At 39.8% G+C, this 20,150-nt stretch overlaps 1 pseudogene; it reads left to right on the top strand.

Annotated features, from left to right (window-relative positions):
- Positions 1-18,542, top strand: part of LOC101641470 — a 98,140-nt pseudogene extending 79,598 nt beyond the window's left edge.
- The last annotated feature ends 1,608 nt before the right edge of the window (positions 18,543-20,150 follow it).

The following is a 20,150-nucleotide window of genomic DNA, read 5'->3' as shown; positions in this document are numbered from 1 at the left end:
TTTGTCTAACAAACTTTGGACTTGTTATAAGGAGGGACCAGCCCCTGGAGGAAAATATTCTACATAGTAAAGAAGAAAGCCACCTTTGATGAGATGGATTGACACAATGACTACAATGACTCCTATACATCTACTATTGTAAGGATGGTACATGGCTGGACCACATTTTGTGCTGTTATAGATAAGGCCACTGTGAGTTGAAGCTGACTCAATGGCCCCTAACAATGAGGATGATATTCCACAGGTATGCACTAATATTTAACTACTCCGTCCCTGCTGTTCTGAGCCTTGGTGAGTGTAACTCCCCTCACACTGGCAGCCTTGGAACCTTGCTTTGGATATGTCCAAGAAGTCCCTTGTCATGGTGGACCTCTAGAACCCAGCTCTAGATAGCTTGCAATGCTCCATTCTAATTGGTGGATGCTAGAGTTAAAGTATTAAAGTATTTAAAAGAACACTTCTACAGATAACCAAATGTATCCAGTTCTGAAAGAACAATTGCAGTGATACTGTGCTGACAAGTAATCACCATTCACAATAAGCGAGAGCGGAGTGTGCCTGGAGATCAAAGTTGCACTTAGAAAAATGTTCAACATAGTGTCATGTCACAAGCCAAGGATATGCAAGAGTTATGCCCATGCTACCAAGGGCAGACAACTAAGACTGGGGAAATTAATGTTTTAAATTCAACATCTCAAATGGTTTAATTGAAATTATTAGATGGATAAATACCTCTCATCATCAGAAACACTTACTGTAGCAGTTCATGTACATGAGGGCTGAAGCCAATTTCGGTTCCATAATTAATAACTTGTCAATTGCATATTTAGATTTTTATGAATTTACATGTATGTGGCACGTGCAAAAGATAATAATTACAGAGAATTTACAATCGGAGTGGTCTCTTCATGGGATTTATTGGCATAATTAAGAATAGTAATGAAAGACAGAAGAATTAGAGGCAAGAAGAGGTACACAAACCTTGCAAACATACAATAATACCTCCTGATTACTGAATGTGTTTAAAGATGGCACTAGTTCAGTCATTGTGTCACCTAAAAGAAATAAAATGAAATACACAAGAAACTTCACAGAAATAAATCAAAGGTATCAATAACACTGATGCAAAGAGAAAGAAATCTTTCCATGTTGTTATAGGAGCCACAGTTCTTTCATTGGAACCTACATTGGAGAGAGCAGTGAGGGTCCTGGAAGAATTCTCTTCTTCCATGTGGCAGGTGCAAGTTCAATTTCCAGCCAAAGCATCTCATGGGCAGAAACTGTTAGTAGAACTTGCTGTAATGCTGTGATGTTGGGCAGGATACAGCAGAGCTTCCACATCAAGATGGACTAGGAAGATAGAGTTGGTAGATGACTTCTGAAAATAAGCCAATACAAACTGTGCATCCCCATTTTCAGAGAGTTGAGCCTCAGTAAAATGAAGCCTGTGGACCAGTAAATAGAGCAGTGTGATTGTACAAGCCGAGAGTGGGATAGGACAGTAAGAATACTAACCTCGCCACAGTCCAAGGGGTTGTATCAGTTCTATGAAGAATTATTGAAAGCTCACTTTGTGCTAGGCACTGTTTATCAGGGAGGGGTACAAAGATGCATATATGAATAGCCTATCCTTAAAGAATACACAATTTAGCGCAGTAGACAGAGATACACAAATCCTTATAATATCGTTCAGATTTTAATGAGTGCTGCAATATAAAGATATGGAGATCCACAGAAATGAGTCGTTAATTCTGATGGAGAAATGCTAGGCAAAGGATATTTTGTGTTTAGACAGAAATAAATGAGAAGGGTTTTTACTAAGCAGAGAAGGCAGCATATAATTCAGAGATGTAAAAATCACTTACTTGGTTTGAGGGTGAAGTAACCACTCGTGCATAACTATATAGGCGTACAAACCATTAAACGCTTAAAGAAAGGACCCCCAACCCTCAAACACAAACAAAAAAAGTGAATTTCAGTCTTTTAACAATATTTTTTAAAGGAGCAGATTAAGAGGAATACATATGAAAGAATGATTGAACCCATTCAGAAAATGCAAACGAAAACAGGGAGTAATATGTCAGGGGAGTCAAAGGAGATGAAAGCTATAAAAGAGTAAGCCAAAAGTATAAAATAAAACAGAAGCCAGAAGGACCACAGTTGGAAAATGCTGATTAGAATTGAAATTAATTATAAACTTCAGTGACAGAATATGCCTTAAATAGGGAAGTGTAACAACTAGATGTTATCAACTAGAGCTACATTTACAAGATGCCTATATTTCCCCCAGTGAATTTAACTATGAAACAAACAAGAGAAATGAGGTCATGGTTAGAATTATGCATAATGTTAAATAACAATTTAATTATTATTGTTAATGCTGTTGTTTTGTATGAGAAAATTTTGAGCATGTTTTTGCTAATGAAAGGGTTAATTTAAAATGGTTAAAGTCAGATATGAAAGTTGCACATTGAATAAGTGCAATCATTAGGCTTATTATGCCAACTAGGTTTCAGTAGGAACAAGAGTTTGATAAGGTCATAATTTGACTGGATGGTGACTGAGATAAATGATTTCTGAGGCCAGTTCCTTCTCTCTTTCTCCGTGGTGATCAGACCGGCATGTTGCTGCTTGAACTAGTCCTGTGCTGCACTACTTCTGGGCCGAACCAACCCTTATATCACATAGCTGTGTGTGCATCACTAGAGCTTGAGACTCCATGGAGACCTGTTTTGAAAAGTTCCCATCCTACTAGTGGGCTGCCTGCAGGCCCACTCTACTTGTCCTGCCTGAGGGAAGACTCCAGTGTCTGCTTCCTTGACCTTGGACTAGCAGAAGGACCTTCAGAATATTAACTGTTCCATAAAAATGAGTTGAACTGGGCCCTCTGTACAACTGTGTGAACTAATTAGCTGTTATATTCCTTCTCACGATATAACCCTATCTTTATATATATAAATAATCATAGGTGTGTGGTTTTGTTTCTCTAGAGAACAAACTCGAACACAATAAGGAAGACCAATGAAAAAGTAATGCTTTTGAACTATGGTGTTGATGCAGAATACTGAAAATACCATGATATGGCAAAAAAAAACACCAAAAACCAAACCCTAAAAACTCAAACAGATGATTAGACATACATACGACCAGAATGCTTCTTAGAGGCACAGACGGTGAGACGCTGTCTCGTGTAATTTGGACATGCAGTCAGAAGAGACCAGTCCTTGGAGAAGGACATAGTGCTTGGTAAAGTAGAGGGGCATAGGAAAAGGCCCTTGACTACATGGATTGACACAGGGGCTGCAACAATGGACTCAAACATAAGAACAATTGTGAGGGCAGTGCAGGAATGGGAGATATTTTGTTCTGTTGTACATGGGGTCACTATGAGTGGGACCCCACTCACTGGCACCTAAACACAAAAACAACATAGCTTCCTGGAGATGATAAACTATGCCTCTTTGAAACAGAACTGAAAGCAGACTGTAGATGCACTGAGAAATCTCCAAAATACATACTATATAGCCCTGCAGTTTATCCGGTTGTTCCAAGTCCCCCATTGTTCTATCCACTCCATTCTTAATTTTCAGGAAATTAATGTTTCATTTTGGGTGAAAGTCAGGGCTTTCTGCTCCCTTAAAGAGTTATAGTCTCATGAACTCATAAGAATAGTTCTACCCCACCCTAGAGAGTTGCTATGAAGCGGCATCCATGCGATGGCAGTGAGTTGAATTGAGCTGAGTTGAGTCCATTTAAAGAAGTAAAACTAGGAAGAAAAAGAAGGGAGGAAGTTAGGGAGCAGGGGAGGGAGGGATGAATATAAGGAGAAAGAGAGAGCGGGAGGAGGGAGAGGAATAAAAGAGAAAAGAAGACGAGGAAAGAAAGGAAGGGGGAAAAGGCACAGAATATCATGAAAACAACCCTCCTCCATTTTAACATTTTATATATGTCCCCCACCCCTATCCTGTGGGGGACAGGACTGTGGTAGTTATATAATATGCTGTCAATTTGAGAGTATTATGAGTGAAGGAGTGGAGTCTAGCCTGTCAGTCATTGTATAGCCAATGAGGCCTCTGTGTGGGCATGGCCTTCTCCTGAAGATTCTTGGATTTCCTGTATTTCCTCCTTGGAGGCAGGAGACTCTCTCTCTCCTCACTCCCTGAGAGACAATCTACTGACAAGACACATGGCACTACGCTGATAGACCCATGCCTTGGGGATTGGAAGAACCACCTGGAGACCCCTGCCAGTGCTGGGATGTTTCTACCACCCCTGGATCCACAAGACTTTGCAGCCACTGACCTGTGATCTTCCTGCATTTGGCATCATTGTTACATGAGTCTAAAGAGGATTTTATAGATTGGTATCGGACATATGGGCTAATATTGGACTTATGGGCTTGATCTGGACTGGGCTGGGGTGTATTCTCAATATTCAATTGCTCTTGTATATAAGCCTTCTTTTCATACACATTTGTGTGTTTATGAATTTGTTTCTCTAGTCCACCTGGATTAACACACATACTAGCCCCAACAATTGAATGAGTCCAAGGGATGGTTGTGTAATTGAGGGGTAAACTTAAAGAGATATCAGACAAGATAAAGAATACAATTGCTCACCTCCCAGATGGCCATGATCACAGCAATCAGATCCATGCAGAGAGAGTGGATATATTTCCAATCATGGCTTATATACACTTAGAGGACATGCAAGCCCCCTAGTTACATCATAACAGGAAGGGGCTGTACAACAGGCATTCATGCAACAGGAAGAGGACGAGATAGGGGTGTACGTGCAATATGAAGGGGATCCACTAGGGGTATACATGTGACAAAACAGGTGAATCTAAAATCAAGATAGCAGCCTAACTTTGGTCCTCCCTGAGTTGGCTTGACCTTAGTCTTTGGGCTCTCCTTCAGAGGAACAATCCACTATCCTATCAGAAGGGAGTGGGCTCCACCTAGGGTGGGTCAAACTATAGGTTCTGATTGCTCCAGATGGCTGATAACCCTCAGGGAGATAACCTTTAAGCAGTTAAACTCCAAGTGTATGATCATTGACCATGTATTGGCAAGCAGCATCTTAGGTTTGGCATATAATACGGGGGTTCATCCTGGGGAATAACCTTTCTGTTTCCCACAAATCCCCCTTTTGTTTTATGTATTAAATTCCAAAGAGCTACAGGGTCAACATGGTTACTTTCCATACATTGAAAGCTGCCAAGGCAAAATTAATGACAATATTAATGCAGCCAAGCTGACATTTTGATCTATGGCAAGTATTTTGAATCCAGACTCGGGGGGTAAGGTCACCCAGACCATCCATTATTGGGGGAAGGTATGGGAGTGGTGGTGGGCTGGGTGACATGGTGGGAGGAGATAGCAACAGTATGTCTGCTTCTGTAGAGAGATAAAGTCAACCATGTGCTCACTTTAAGGCAGCATAGCTATTAGGGGAGAATCTTTGGGAACGACATTTAAAACAGGAAAATGTACTTGGATTTCATCTTTAGTTTAACCAAAGTGGTAGCTTTCCCACCATGGAATCCTAGCTTTCCAGATTCCCTCTAAGTTAGGGAATGTAGTCCTCATATTTTCCTCAGTGTTACTTTCCCACACCACCCCCAGCATCTCTATCCCTCACCGATTCACTCCAGCCCCTGAATTACCAACATGGTCTCAATAAGGAGTATTTTATACTTCTTGGAAATGGATCATTTGTATGCCTTTCCTTTTTAGTTACTGAACATCCCTAGATTTTCTCCTTTCTGATGGTATTAAAGCAATAGACTGAACAGTAAAGTGAATAATAATGTCAAAATATTTTTAAAGTTAAAATTTCAGATCTTTCCATATTGTGTTAATAGAAGACTCAAAGCATAACTTAGAAATTTGCCCTGAATTTTAAATCAAAGGAATGATTTTTTTCCCCAAATGTGACAAATAAAAAAAAAGATAAAACAATCCTTAATTGTTGTTCTAAATTATTTTTTGTATCATCCAAAGATAAACTACTTCAAATATATCTATAGCCTTTGAAACACTTCTATTTCATCCAGGAATTTATCTGAGACATAAAATGCTGGATCATGGTCTCCCCATGGAGTTGTTGTTGTTGTTGTTTTTAACCCAATGCCTATACTTTAGATTTGTTTATAGAAAGATACCTTTCCTCCACCGGATAGAAATGTGCCAGCTCTCTTATCTCATCTGTACTCTAGATGACAGTAGGAAGTAGCCAAGGAAAACATGGAAACTACCTGTGCAATATTCTTCACCTATTTGACTTGGAATGTACTAACAGATTATTTTTTTATTAATAATTCATTTTATTGGGGGCTCTTAGAGCTCTTATATCAATCCATACATAAATTGTATCAAGCACATTTGTACACATGTTTGCCATCATCATTTTCAAAACATTTTCTTTATGCTTGATCCCTTGGTATCACATTCTCTTTTTTTTCCATTCTCCCACCCACCCTTGTGGACTCCTGATAAACTATAAATTATCATTATTTTCATATCTTACACTGTTCGCTGTCTCCCTTTGCCCATGTTTCTGTTGTTAGTTCCCCTGAAGGATGGGTGTGGTTATATGTCAATCATTTTCATTGGTTCCCGTTTCTCCGCTCACCTTCCCCTGCCCTCATGATATCGCTGCTCCCATTACTGTTCCTGTGGGGTTATCTGTTAGGGTGTGGTTATATGTCAATCATTTTCATTGGTTCCCGTTTCTCCACTCACCTTCTCCCTGCCCTCATGATATCGCTGCTCCCATTACTGTTCCTGTGGGGTTTATCTGTCCTGGATCCCGTGTGTCGACAGCTCTTACCTGTACCAGTGTATATGCTCCGGTCTAGCAGGATTTGTAAGGTAGAACTGGGAACATGATAATGGGGGCATGGGTGTGTGTGTGAGTATTAAAGAACTAGATGAATGTTGTGTGTTCCATCGGAGCTATGCTGAACCCTGGTTGACTCATTCCTTCTTTGTGACCTTTCTGTGAGGAAATGTCCAAATGTTTACAGAAGGACTTTGGGTCTCCACTCCAACCCCATCATTTGCATCGATATATTTGTTTGTTTGGGGTCTTCTACCAGACTATTTATTGTTGTTGTTTTTAAGCCTAGTACTTGGAGTTTTCTTCCAGACTCAGTCTCTTAAGAAGAATTTTCTTCTGATTGGAAATAAAAATGAAATCTGCCCTTGATACCTAGTTGTATAATCAAAAGCTTATGTCACTCTGAGTCACTTGCATTTTTATTTTTTAGCTTCTAAAGAAGTCCTGACTGACCCAAATGGTTTCTGCTCAAACACCAGCAGAAAGGTTATCTGTTTAGATACACCCATGGGTGCCATGAAGAATAATCAGGAGCTCTACTGCCATCATATCCCATCTATTGAAAGCCCAATGGAGTGCAGGTCCACTCTGAAGCACATGGCATTCCCAAGATTCATAATCAACTGGATGGCGCCTGCTTGGAGATGAAGACGATTGGTTCAGGATTGGAAGGAGTCTCATTATCATTTGAGTTCCCTTTTGAGTCACTTTAACGTTGTTAGAAATCTTTTAATATTTTCTATTTTGAGGTTTAGCTCTGTTTTGTTTTGTCATAGCTTTGGGGTTTTTTTCTTTATTTGCTTCCAGGTAGTGTTTTGTATGAGTTTTTTTGTATGTAGAATCTAAGATAGATAAATCTATAGAGAAATAACTGGATAAACAATTACCTAGTGGCATGACAAGGGAGGTTCAGAGGAAATGGGGAGCTAACAACAATGAGTATAACAAGGAAAGGTTCTGAATTTGATTGTGGTGATGATTGCACAATTCTTCTTAATATGATCAAACAATCAAATTGTATGATATGTGAATTACATGTCAGTAAAACTATTTATTTAAAAAAACTCTTGTGATATGCAGATGACATATCTATGCTTGCTGAAAGTGATGAGCATTTAATATACCTACTGATTAAAATCAAACATTCAACATGAATTATAGCTCAACATAAAGAAAACAAAAATCTTTTTAACTGGACCAATTAGCAACATCACAATAAACATAGACAAGTTTGTCAATGATTTCATTTTGTTTTGATCACAGGCAGCACTAATGCAATCCGTAATCAGAAAATCAAGCAATGGTTTGCACAAGCTTGTTTCAAAAGACTTCTTTATAGACTTGAAAAGAAAAGATAACTAAAGTCTATCACCTCAGATGAATGAGAAAACTAGACAGAAAATAAAGACTACTTAGGACTGATAACTCTGAATTATGGTGTTGAAGAAAACTGGATAGACTATGGACAACCAGAAGAATGAGCCACTCTGCATAAAAAATGTGGAAGCAGGCATGGGAAGATTTCTCGCGTATTTATGTTATCAGGGGAAATCAGTCCCTAGAAATGATGCAATGCGTGATAAAGTAGACGGTCCATGGAAAATAAGAATCCAATCAATGAGATGGATTGACACACTAGCTGCATCAATGGGCTGAAACCTAGCAACGGTTCTGAGGATGGTGCGGGACTGAGCAGTGTTTTGGACTGTGGAATGTAGGCTTGCTGTGAGACACAAGTGACTTGAACTCACCTAATAATAACAAATGCGATGACTCTACTTGATTTTTATATATCAATATATGCCTAAAGCCGCGCTTCTTTAACTTTACAGAACACGAAAATCATCCAGGGATCTGGAGAAAGGGTAAATTTAGATGCAGTAGGTTTGGGGTGCTGTTGATATTCTGCATGTCTAATCTTCCCACATGATGTTATTAATGTTGAAATATTACATAAATTGGTCATCCAATATAACATATGGCTACAAAAATATAATTAAAATTCAATAAAATTAAAAATTTCATTTATTAGTTGCACTAGTCACATTTTAAGGACTCAATAGAAGTAATCACTCTGACCTGCCTGAATGGGTAACAGAAAAATAAAATATTTCTCTTATTATAGAAAGTTCTATAGGACAGTACTGATTTAAAGGGAGAGCAGGAAAAAGGAAGTAGAATGTTAGGTGGAGAAGAGCAGGGAGAGGCCAGATAAGATGAGCCAAAATAATGCATAACTCCCAAGGCTAAGTACGAGAATGTGGCCTTGTACAATAAATAACAGTGGTCTTGGATAGGTTTAAATAAAGTCATTCCCATTCAATTTATTTCTCTGTTTCTAGTTGAAATATTGTCATAGTCCTGTATTTTGGTAATGCTAAAAGTCTACATGTCCTCTCAACTCTCTCCTATACTACTCAGAATAAGCCAGTAGAGGTTAGACATCTGTTTGAGGTATTATGAGTAAGCCAATGGTGATCTATGGGTGCAAAGGTGTGCGTGTTTAAAGATTCTTGGTTTTGTCCTGTCGCGTTGCTTTAGAAAAGTGATGTATCTTTTCTAGACAAAGTGAAATGAATGGTTCCTGTGAGAATTCCTCAGGACTTCTCTTGCTGGTTTCCCCCTTCATCCCACAGATGAGTTACGCTGATGAAGAATTTTTCACTTTGTTTTTTTTCCTATGTACGGATTTACTTAATTGTATTCACACACACACCTGCCATTACAGTTGACCCTTGAACAATACAGGCTTGGACTGTGTGGGTCCACTTAACACAGGTTTGGTTTTGTTCTTTTCAACACCTGTGACACTAATCATTTTCTTTTGTGTGTGTGTAGCTCTCTCATTGAACCGCAGTTCCTGTTCTTTTTCAAGTTTAGAAAGCCAAACCAAACTTAAGAGCAAAGGTTATTCCATAAAGTAAATACATACAGAGTATATCAGGGCATCCATCTTTCTGACAGGTCATGTTCTAGGTTTTCATCAATAGCCAGCACCTAACCAAGCAGATCACACACAACTTCTGGTAAGAACCCTGAACAATGAAAGTTATCCTTAAGGGTGACTAGAGCTATCTATTAGATTGCCTATCCTGTATGGCACTAATTATCTTTGTGTTGAAAATCCCAAGATGATGACGTGTTAATTTTCTCTCTCACATGTCTTATTAAATCCAGCACAAAGAAGGAAACCCAAAGGCATTGTTCTTTACACAGTCATGGGAATCTGATCACTTAACAATCTATCAGCTTTATAATCTATCAATATCTTATTGGGGGAGGGGACCCACACAACTAAAAGGAGCGTGATAACATACCTTGGCTGCAGGACACGTGTGAACACAGAAAACACACCCTCTCCTTTCAGCTTAAAGAGCATCTGACTGGAAACTTCTGTTGTAGCCTCTCCAAATTATCACTAAAATACCTATGAAGAAACAGAACACAGATGAAAATTTACACCTCCAAAAAATGAAGACTGGTTGAAATCTGTTTCCAAAGTCTGGAATTTCCCAATACTACCCATTTGTAGGAAGTGGATTAAGAAAAATATGCTTGTAGTTTAGCAAGCAGTGTTTTATGAACCAGGCAAAGAAATACAGTAGCATGCTATTTCACCTTTTCCTCTCTGTCTGCAACAGAAGACCAGGTAGGTATTTCTCCAGGGATACAAGGAATATATTGCCCCAATTCCATATTGACTTTATATTTCATATTCATCCCTTTATATTCATCCTAGGACTGAAAGCATACAAAAAATAGGGAAGGAAAGCAGGTGTGTCCACATGAATATGTGTGTTTGGACAGAGCGACAATAGGAGCTAGAGTTATATCATTAGGAATTTGTCCACAAATATAATGTATTTCTAGTTCAGGAATTTATGGGTTTCTTTCTATTTGACCCTGGTAGAGTGATAGAGAACCAGATTCCAAGATAAGTGAACATCCTACTTCATCACAGTGGTATCCTGCTGTAAGACACACTTTGCTGTTAGTGTCTACACAGTAACTCTAACTCATGTCAACAGGGTTTTGTATAACAGGGAAAAAAATGTTGCCTCTTTTGGCATCACTTTCACAATCATGTTTAAGCCCATCATTACAGCTATAATCTCAATCCCTCTTTCTGAATGTTGCCCACAGCTTTGCTGACCTTCTATTTCATCAAGCATGATGTCCTTCTTCAGTGACTGGTACTTGGTGAAGATGACCCCAGAACAAAGGAGTTGGACATTTTTCTACTGTTATCCATAAGGCTTTAATTGGCTAATTTGGAGAAGGAAGTAGCCAAACCTTCCTTCCAAGGGTGTCTTAGTCTGGAAGCTCTGCTATAGCTGTCTGTCATAGTTAACTCTGCCGGTATTTGAAATACCAATAGCATACCTTCTAGTATCCCATCACTCCACAAGCCACCACAATAGGTCTACAAACAGGTGAGTGGAGGAAACACTTTTCACTCACTCTCACTAACATTAGGGCCATTATGATTCACCTAGACATTAACCTGTGGAAAAGATGGGGCTTTCTACTCCCGTAAACAGTTACAGTCTCAGAAACTCACAGGGAACAGTAATACCCTATCCTGTAGGGTTGCTATGAGTCAGTATTGACTCAATGACAGTGAATTTAGGTTGGGTTTGAGATACCAACCATTTGTGTGCAAGCTACACATAGCTACCCTTGTTCAAGCTAACTTTGAAAAGAGGATGTGTCTGGGCCTGCCATGGGCAGTGAAGACAGGAAAGGAGAAATCCATTGCCTTATCACTGGAAGTTATTCAGGACACCTCTTTCTCCATTCTAAATTTAAGGAAAATAAGGATGCTCTTAAAATTTTGCACACACAGGAAATATAAACATTGTTATGAATATTTATAAGAAAAATAAAGTTACCTAAATGATTTGCAATAGACATTATAAGACATTTCTAGAAAACAAATTGAAATCTTCAGTAAGAATAAGTATAGTGGCCTAATTTTAATAAAAACCTATGCAAAATATGTGTACAATGGAATGAAATGATGAGAAGATGATATAAGGAAAGATTTACAGAATATTTAAATTGCCAAAACAAAATTGAAATCAATGCTAGGGATATTAAAGAGTAGAATTTACATGGCATAGGATCAAACAGCACATGTTAAATAATAATTTGTGCTGCCTTCCTAATTCACTGCAGCCTTTGTTGAGTGATATATATATATAAAATATAACCCTAAACTCATTGCCGTTGAATTAATTCTGACTACAGCAACACTATAGAAAAGATTAGAGCTGCTCCTATGAGTTTTCCAAGGCTGAGATCTTTATGGACACAACTTCCATGTCTTTCTCCTAGGTTCAGACTATGGCATTTAGTTAGCTCAGTGTTCTAACCACTTAGCTTCCACGTCTACTTTATTAGATAAAGAAATGAAATGAAACCAAACTCACTGTAAATGAGTTGATTCCGGTGCAAAATGACCCTCTAAGGTTTCCTAGGTCATAAATCTTGAGGACAGCAGGGAGACTTCTCCTCCTGTAGAGTAGCTGTTGGGTTTAATTCATCTACGTTGCAATGAACAAGCCCAACACTTAAAGAGTTTCCTGCAACTACACGCACATATCCCGGAATTAGATCATTGTGATGGTTGTACTGTCACCACTGATTGTTTGATAGTAGATGGGACAGGGAGTGGATGTATGCCTAACATGCTTCTCCAAGAACATTCTTGAGCTTTCTCTGAAAAAAGAGTGCACATGCTGCAGTGTTTCTGTAGGGAACAGCCTAAGAGAAGCCAGTTGAAAGGAATTGTCACAAGGCTATTCAACCAGCAGTGATGCTTCCTGCAGATGTACTCAGATGGTACCACTGGGGAGCCAAGATGAAAACACGCTCACAATTCAGCTCAGCTCACTGCCATCGAGTGCATTCTGACTCATAGAGAACCCACAGGACAGCGTAGAACTGCACTGTATATCGTTATGGGAGTAGAAAATCTCCTCTTTCTCTGGCTGGTTGTTTTGAATTGCTGACCTTGTGGTTAGCAGTTTAAAATGCAATCCCGTACAACTCCAGGGCTTCCTCCACTCTATTCAATCTAATTCCTCAAGGTCTGTATGAGCTGGCCATCCAAGGAGTGAGAGCCAACTTCTATGTGTTCATAAATGGTGAAGGCTAGCTCTACAGATCAGATGTTTTCATACCAGAATGCAAATTGAAGGGATTTGTATTTGAAAACGATGTGATCTCTTCCTCAGCCTTATACTGTGAGTAACATCAGGCTAACATGGAGACTAGGATGCAATAAAGATCAAATTATAAAGGGGACAGTGAAGAAAACTAAGGTCTCATCACACTTTTCATCAAAATCTATTGAAGTGTGCATGTTAAGAATCAAGGGGAACTGATCACAATGATCTACAACAGAAAAGTGGGTGAAGGGAGACAGTGGTTAGTGTAAGACATGGGGGGTGAAATTTATAAATTATCACGGGTTCATGAGGGAAAGAGGGGAAATGAACTGATACCAAGGGCTCAAGTAGAAATAAAATGTTTTGACAAATGTTCAAATGTGCTTGACACAATGTATGTATGTATGGATTATGATAAGAGCTGTAAAAGCTCCCAGTAAACTGATTTTTTAAAAAAAGAACCATCACTAGATGAGACTGAACAAAAAAAAAAAGGCAAAATTTGGAACACCAGCCATCAAAGGAGGCAAAGTCATGAATCAAGATTCACCATAGCAGAGATTCTTAAGAGGAGCACTGGTGGCATAGCGGTTATGTGTTGGGCTGATAACCACAAGGTCAGTAGTTTGAAATCACCAGCCACTTTCTTAGGAGACTTTCAACTCCTATAAAGACTTACAGTCTCAGAGACCCATATGGGCAGATTCACCCTGTCCTCTAGAGTCTCTATGAATCAAAATGGATGTGATGGCCATGAGTTTAAAGGTAATTTTTTTTAAAACATTTTCATTACTATTTATTTATTTATTTACTTATTTATTTATCTATTTATTTATTAACATTTTATTAGGGGCTCATACAACTGTTATCCCAATCCATACACACATCAATTGTGTAAAGCGCATTTGTACATCGTTTCTCAAAACATTTTCTCTCCATTTAAACCCCCGACATTAGGTCCTCATTTTTCCCCTCCCTCCCCGCTCCCCCCTCCCGCATGAGCCCTTGATAGTTTATAAATGGGTATTTTGTCATATCTTGCCCTGTCCGACGTCTCCCTTCACCCACTTTTCGGTTGTCTGTCCCCCAGGGAGGAGGTCACACACAGTTCCATGTAATCGGTTCCAATTTTTAGGAAATTCTTTCTTTCCTTTTTCATCCCTTGCTTTCTTTCCTCCCCTTCCCCCATTCACTTCTAATAAATTCACCCAAGGTTATGAAAATACGGTGGCAGTGCAGTACCTAGTGGCTAAGAGTCTGCACTCAAAATTTTGTTTTACACATTGGACTGCTTAACCGTAGGTTAGTAGTTCAAAACCACCTGCCAGCTCTGCTGGTGGCTTTCTACTCCCATAAAGAGTTACAGTCTCAGAAACTCACAGAGGCAGCCCTAGCTCTCCTTTGTGTAGGACAATAAAACATAACCAAAGATTGTTGTGGCAAGGTGGTAGGAAATGCACATACACAACAGTTCGTACACAAAAAGCAAAGGAAATAAATATATTTTGATTCCACAAATATTTAAAAGTCAACTGGTCTGTTATGCACTGAGGGCTAGTTGCAAAAACATGTAACTATAACGAGAACAAAATAATAGTATACCTTAATTTAAAAACAAATAAAAATCTATCGAGTAATAAATCTCTTGATGGGAATGCTAATAAACTTACATCAGACGTAAGCCAATTAGTAGTCCTGGGAAGTTGATTAGACTTGTTTTTCAGCCTTTAATCCTTCCAAGGAATTGATGGATTTAACTTGGAGAAGCTTGAAATGCTGGTGGGGGTTAGGTGATGTTGAATTGATTCTAATCCACAGCAACCCTATGTACAACAGAAGGAAACACCGCCAAGTCCTGCGCCATCCTCACGATTGTTCTGCATGAGCCCATTGTTGCAGCCACTGTAACAATCTATCATATGAAGAACATTCCTTGTTTTCACTGTCCCCCAACTTTACAAAGCATGTCTTTAACCAGTACTGGTCTCTCCTGATCACATGGTGACTCCTTTTAAAGAAAGTCACCACTACATTTTCTGTGTTGCACTTTTTCTTTTGACATATTGTATATATTTTAACTATTGAAGTTTTGTTGACATATACAATCCTATATATATCCATTCACATATAATTCTGTTGATAAGTCCCCTGTAGAGGAGTTATACAATCATTGATGCTATCAAGTACCCAACCTTCCCTCCTCTTCCCATTGCCTCAGGCAACTGTTACTCCTGTTACTGTTTCTGAAGGGTTATCTATCTTGGATTTCATGGACTGTACAATCTTACATCTGCAAATGAGCATGCATAAATCTAGCATGATTATTAAGGTAGAACAAATTAATACCTTAATAGTAAGAGGGGGAAATGTTGAAGAACTAGATGATATTTATGTGACTCATCGGTGTTGTACCACACCCTGGATTTATCATCCATTCTCTGTGGCCCTTCTGAGAGGGACTGTCCAATTATTTGGGTCCCCATTGCATCCATCTCCTTCACATTGAGTTGATTGTGTGTTTTTGAGTGTCTGATACTTCTTCTGATTGACACCTCATGATCCCACAGACTGGTGTGCTTCTTCTATGTGATATTTTTCATTTTTTTGATGCTTATGAACCCAAACCAAGCCATACTCACTGCCATCAAGTCTGTTCTCACAGTGACCTTAAAGACAAGGTGGAACTGACCCTGTATGATTTTGAGACTGTCACTCTTTAGAGGAGAAAAAGCCTCATGTTTTTCCCTCAGAGGAGCTACTGGTTTCCAACGGCTGACTTTGTGGTTAGGAACCCAATTTATAACTTCCTGTGCCATCATGCTGCTTAAAGGCACTCTGTAAAATATGGGTAGCAGAAAAGGCCAGCATCTGTAATCTACATCACCCTAGAAAACAGAAGGAACTGCCCAGCCAGGTGGTGTGTCAATATTCCATACCCTTGTGAATTGGGTTCCCCCTGGTGATGCAGGAAATCAGGACAAAAGTAGCACAAGCAAAAGGGAAAAATGATGAAATGATAAAAGACTAACTGGTGGCTAATGAACAGCCATGAGGGAAAGGCGAAGAAAGACCTGATGTGAAGGACATACAAGGAAGAGACTGGCTAGGAAGATGAATTCCTGAAGTAAAATGAGGAGATATCAAGTTCATAAATAGACACCATGCTCATAGGATTAGGACATTTTGTGAAGACATTTCTTTTTCTCCTTTATCAACCACTGTGTGTTAGGTCAGATTGACTACAGAAACAAATCCAGGGAGTACATATGTATAAGAAAGAGCTTTATATCAAGTAGCAATTATATATTGAGAAAACATCCCAGCCTAGTCCTGATCAAGTCGATAAGTCCAATACTAGCCCATATGTCTGATATTAGTCTATAAATTCATCTTCATACTCACACAGCACATGCAATAATGCCAAATGCAGGAAGATCACAGGCCAGTGGGTAAAAAGTCTTGAGGATCCAGTGGTAGTGGAAGCATCTCAGAACTGGCACAGGTCTCCATATGGCTCCTCCCACTCTCTGAGGTGGCTCTTCCACAGAAAGTTGAAGTACAGAGAGAGAGAGAAGTACTCACAGAGCTCAGCAAGCATCGGTGTGGCTTGTCCATGGGAAGAGGAGAGAGGAAGCTCCCAGAATCCTCATGAGAAGACCATGCCCACAAAGAGGCATCATCAGGCTGTGACCTGATTGACAGGCAAGCCTCCACCCCTTCAATCTTAATACCCTCAAGTTGACATGGGATTATGTAACTATCGTAAAATGCCTCTCTGAAACCTCCCCTGTGTAGTCGGCATTCTCACCCAACTTTAAAGATTTTGACCAAAGCTCCTGGAACACCATGTGCTATCTAGACCCCAGCAAAGCCATTTAAGGGGGTGGCTTCCTGGTGAGATTCTGGAACTCCTCAGAGGAAAGCTGTGTGGTTGAGATATGCAGTTCTTATCATACAACTTGCACACAAACAGTGTGAGGTAGTTAGTTAATTGTGCCAACCTGGCCAATAAACACATGTGGGGTTAATTGAAGGGCAGAGGGATAAATGGCTCAGTGAGCCTCACCTTTCTAGTCCTCTGGTCTCTTGCTTTCTGATGGTCAGACCAGGGTGCAGCTGCCTTAGCCAGTTCCCTGCTTCAGCTGGCAAGGCTCACTTCCGGAAAGACATCCCTGAGGAGAAGCCACAAGGACCTACCCTGATACAGCCCTGGGTGCTGGAGTACCCGTATGGAGACCTCTGCCAACGTTGAGATGCTTACACATTCACTGACTCGGCTTTCCTCTTGCAGAATGCATCATTGCCATTGCGTCTGTTTTGTGAGATGGAGGAGGACTTTGTGGATTGGTGTTGGACATATGGGTTAATGGGTTAATGTTGGGCTTGTGGGCTTGGGCAGCACTGGGTTGGGATGTTTTCCTGATGTGCACTTAACCTTTATATAAAACTCTCTTATACATGAGTTTCTGTGAATGTGTTTCTTTAAAGTACCCAGACTAATACACAGTGCATCACAGATAATACATAGCACACAGCATGGAGGTCCTGGTCGGATGCTACTAAACCAGCATCATTCTGAAAGTGCTGCCTCTTCTTCCTGGGGCTGAAAATGTTTCCCAAAGATTAAAAGGGTTAATGGGTGAAAATGTGTACTTTCAGGGAGGTTCACCAGACATCGAAAGAACTTTTCAGCTGTGCCTTGAGGGCCAATCCACATTCCTTGTTGTTTATGGACCGGGAGTATAGCTTTTTGAAGATTTCATTCGAAGCAATCACCCAGATGCAAATAAAACCTTGAATCAGTATCTAGAATTTTGAAACAAAAACCAACCATAATTTCAAAAAGGCTCATCTCCCGGTGTCTATTCATGTCTACTATTACTACAACATTGTCACTGATTGTAACCAGCACTAAAAGTTCCTGATAGATGTACTTTTGGATGGTCACATAACCAAGCACCATTATGAAGACCCATGGCAACATTCCTCAAGGATCCTGGTTAATGATATTCACTATAAAGTATGACTACTATAACTACTTTGAGGCCAGGTCTCTGGAGCTATTCCACATGATTAAGGACTTTGTGAAGTTTCAGTTTGAGAAAAATGGAATGCCAGGAATGGATTCCAGCTTAGGGGTACTGAGGAGAGTGAAGAGAATGAAGAGGCGTTTCAAGGGCCAGTGGGGATAATTTGGAGTTGCTTGTGGATGCCATTTATATGGATAGTGGAATGTCACTGGAGATTGTTTGGCAGATGTATTGTCCGATGATGAGGCCACTCATAGAACATGTCTCTGCAAATGGGCCCCATTTCCCCTGTGGGAGAACTGCTGAAAATGGAACCAGATGTGGCCAAATTTCACCAGGCTGAGAGCACATACGATGGGAAGGTCAGAGTCACAGTGGATGTCCTAAGAAAGAAATTTAAAGGTGTTGGTTGAGGTTACACATTGTCAAATCTACAGCAGCAAGGAGAACCCTACAGAGCCTCAAAGCTAATCAGTCTCAGGTCCCCAACAGCTGAGACCCCTTTTCAAAATTAAAACAAACACACCTGAACACAGAACAAAGAGGGAATTCTTTAAATTGCAGAAGAATGACTTTTACAGCTAACATTGAACAGAATGAATTGAAGGGAGACGCAAAAGTTTGTCTGGATCAAGCTCTACTCCCAGGTCTCCTTCTCTCCCTCCCTTCTAGCTCCACTGCTATGTGGTCTCAGTCTTCTAACTCAACTCTCCATCTCTACCCAACCCTTGGCCCATATTCCAGGGGCATATGGTAATAGCACTGGATTTGTACCTCTGGGGCCGGGACATCCACACGCAGGCCCACTAACCCAGTCCTTAACCTCCCCAGCCCCACTCGCAGCCTAGGGTGGATAATAGGAGAAATGTGAAATCAAGAGACTTGAATTAGATCGTTTTCTCTGGAGGGCTGAGGCAGCAGTGTCACTTGCCAGTTCTCGTACATACATGCACACTGAGTGTCACCTGAAACATTTCAGAATTACCAGCAATGATTGCTAGTATGAAATCCTTGATCATTTATCTAATGTCACTGGTCATTGGTTATGCTGAAACTCACTGCATTGTACCCTTTAAATGGTCACCACAGTGAATTCTATGTGATGGAAACTTTCTCTTAATAATGATAAAAAGAATATTTGTACAATTTGTGGCAATAGTCACATTAGCCAAGAGGGGAAAAGTGCTGCCTCTACTTCCTGGGCCTGAAAAATGTTCCCATAGATTAAAAGGGTTAATGGGTGAAAATGTGTACCCTCCCACCCTCATGTACCCTTGATAAATTATAAATAATTGTTATTTGCATATCTTCCACTGTCCACTGTCTTCCTTCACCCACATTTCTGTTGTTTCTCACCCAATCCCCGAGGGCAGGAGTTTAAATACATTAATCATTCCAATCCATTGCCCAGGCACCATCTATTTTCTTACCATATTTTCTTATGCACCCATTTTGTCTTCAGAAATCACGTTGGGCTGGTGAGCATCACAGAATGCCAGGTTATTAAAATAAAGAGTTCTTGCATTGATCAAGGGCTTGAGTAGAGACCCAATAGCCATCTGTTACTTTAATACTTAACATATAAATATATGTACACAGACTTATATTCCTATCATTATATATTAATATATATACATGCCTATAAGTACATGCCTATATTTATAGCTCAATACATTTCTTTGACTCCTAATTCTTTCCTCTTTTACTTTCCTCCCATCCCACTATCATGCTCAACCTTCATTCAGCTCCCTGCACTTCTCCACTGCATTGTACTTGATCAAACCCCACCAGGCATTCTACACCTTCTTCATCATCAATCTTAGACCTCTTATTGTTCCCTTATCCCTGAGGTTTTTGGCTTTTGATGCATACTGTACCAAGGATGGAGCTTGAAGACATTATTCCAAGTGAAATAAGTCCATCACACAGGGGAAAATACTGTATGATCTTACTTACATAAAAGAGAGAAGAATAGGCAAATGTATAGAGAACTTCTTACTGGTTCCCCAGGGCTACATGTAGTGGAAAGGATGGTTGTTGATTAGAGAGCATAAATGTTGAGTTTATGATAATGGAAAATCAAATTGATTAAAGGTGGGAATTT

This window comes from Echinops telfairi, unplaced genomic scaffold, assembly GCF_000313985.2.
Source record: "Echinops telfairi isolate 266 unplaced genomic scaffold, ASM31398v2 ScPeMD7_1;HRSCAF=3_1, whole genome shotgun sequence".
NCBI lineage: Eukaryota > Metazoa > Chordata > Mammalia > Afrosoricida > Tenrecidae > Echinops > Echinops telfairi.
This window is presented reverse-complemented; position numbering and strand designations above follow the sequence as displayed.